The 1,937-nt window shown below is 42.0% G+C and overlaps 1 non-coding gene across 1 annotated transcript; it reads right to left on the bottom strand.

Moving 5' to 3' along the window:
• Positions 1-1,389: 1,389 nt before the first annotated feature.
• On the bottom strand, positions 1,390-1,527 carry LOC111726329. The gene has a single exon (XR_002774134.1). It is a non-coding gene; the product is annotated as a U4 spliceosomal RNA (small nuclear RNA).
• Between the last annotated feature and the right edge of the window lie 410 nt (positions 1,528-1,937).

The raw sequence follows: 1,937 nt of genomic DNA, 5'->3' as shown, positions 1-1,937 counted from the left end.
TTGAGCCACAGGCGCCGAGCCAGGGTCTCATTCTTGTCCAAGCTGGTCTCAAGCTCCTGAGCTCTAGGGATCCTCTTGCCTCGGACTCCAGAGTGCTGGGATTACAGGAGTGAGCTACCATGCCTGGCCCAACAGTGTCACGTTTCAAGGTTGCTGTGCCAACTTCCAGACCCACCACAAGTGTACCAGGTCTCCTTTTGCTCTACTTACTTGTTATCTTTTGGGTTTTTGTTTTTCTTTTTGTTACTAGCCATCCTGGCAGGTGTGGGGTGAATCTTGCTATTTGCATTTCCATCCACATGATTTTAAAACAAGTTTATAAAGGAGGTGCTTTTACAGATGTGTGTGTGCCAGAGAAGGATTACATAAAAAGTAATGGCTGTGGGTCGCACCTGTGGCTCAAGGAGTACGGCGCTGGCCCCATATACTGGAGGTGGCAGGTTCAAACCTGGCCAGGGCCAAAAAAAAAAAAAAAAGTAATAGCTGCTTCTCAGCACTGCCTTTAACTATTGCTTTTTTGGTTTTGTTTTGGGTCTAAGACTTTATAATATCTTTCATTCATTTTCTGTTAACCAATTTAAATTTTACCTGCTTACAAATGCAACTTGGCATCATAAGTTTTCGCATTAGCACACTGTGGGAATAGAAGCAGAGAATATCCAGAGTACAGATAGTTTTTAATTTTATATGATGATTTCTTCCCATGAAGAATTTAGACCTTTCCTATCTGTAGTCAAACTTTCTGCCATCAGAGCATGTTCTTATCAGCACTGCCTGCCCCTAGCAGGACATTCATGCCAGACCAACCTGTGCAGAAACTTTCTAATCCATTTTAGGTGTGTAATATATTTCTCCACTAAATCCAAGCCAAAACCCACTGGATGTCACTGGAGACTTTTCTTACCCAGGAGGGCAAGGAAAGTTAAAGCAGGAACTCAATGACTAGAAAGCAGAGGTATCTAATTAGGAAATATGAATCTAGGACATGCAGTGACAAAAATCAACCATCAGCAGCTCTCATAGTGCTTAGTAAAATAGTTTACCCTAGAAAAGCTACTGCCATCCACATGTCCATAGACTTTACACCTCTTGTTTCCTGAGATCAAAGGGCATGAACCATTCACCTACCACGCAATCATTCATTTATTCACATTATAATAGTGTTGTTGCCAGCGCCTGTAGTCCCAGCTACTTGGGAGGCTGAGGCAGGAGGATTGCTTGAGCCCACAAGTTTGAGGTTGCTGTGAGCTGTGATGATGCCAGGGGACTCTACTGAGGGTACTAGAGTGAGACTCTATCTCAAAAAAAAAGAGAGAGAGAGAAAGAGAGAGAATACTAACAGAAGCCACTGATCTTGTTTGGTTTTGTTTTAGTTTATTTCTAATCCAGTCTCCGTAGAGACCGCCAAACATGGCCATTGCCAACTCTATTGCAAGTCATCACAGCAGGTTATTGGGAAGTTTTCAATTAGCAATAATCACACTGCAGATAAACCTCATTGGCCACAATATTCCACTGTGCAAAGCTTAAAGCCACTGGTCTTGTTTTCAGAAGTTGGTGAGCAGTATGTGTATAAAATAATATCTAGGGCACTTATTCTTTGTTTTGGGGGAGAAAAAAATAATTTATGGAATCGGCTACGTTAGCTCCAACCATAATCACTGCGATTAAGTGTAGGTTTTGTGTCATTCCTTTCACATTTGTTCAGTATGACATAATTACAGGATGGACAAGCCTCAGACACTGTGTTAGGATGGAACATCTAGGACACAGGGTTTGCATCCAAAAGCCAGATGAAGGAGCTCAGAGTGTGCCTCAGAGCTAAAAAAGGAGAGAAAAGGCACTATTCCAGTTTTCATAATTGGCAGTAATTTCAAGGGAAAATGTACAATACTAATGCAAATGTTAATTCCTGACCCCCAGAAGACAGAGCACAC

Source organism: Otolemur garnettii, unplaced genomic scaffold (assembly GCF_000181295.1).
Source record: "Otolemur garnettii isolate 467f Iridium unplaced genomic scaffold, OtoGar3 scaffold00061, whole genome shotgun sequence".
NCBI classification, from domain to species: domain Eukaryota; kingdom Metazoa; phylum Chordata; class Mammalia; order Primates; family Galagidae; genus Otolemur; species Otolemur garnettii.
Note: the sequence above shows the minus strand (reverse complement) of the source record. Positions and strands in the feature narration are given on the sequence as shown.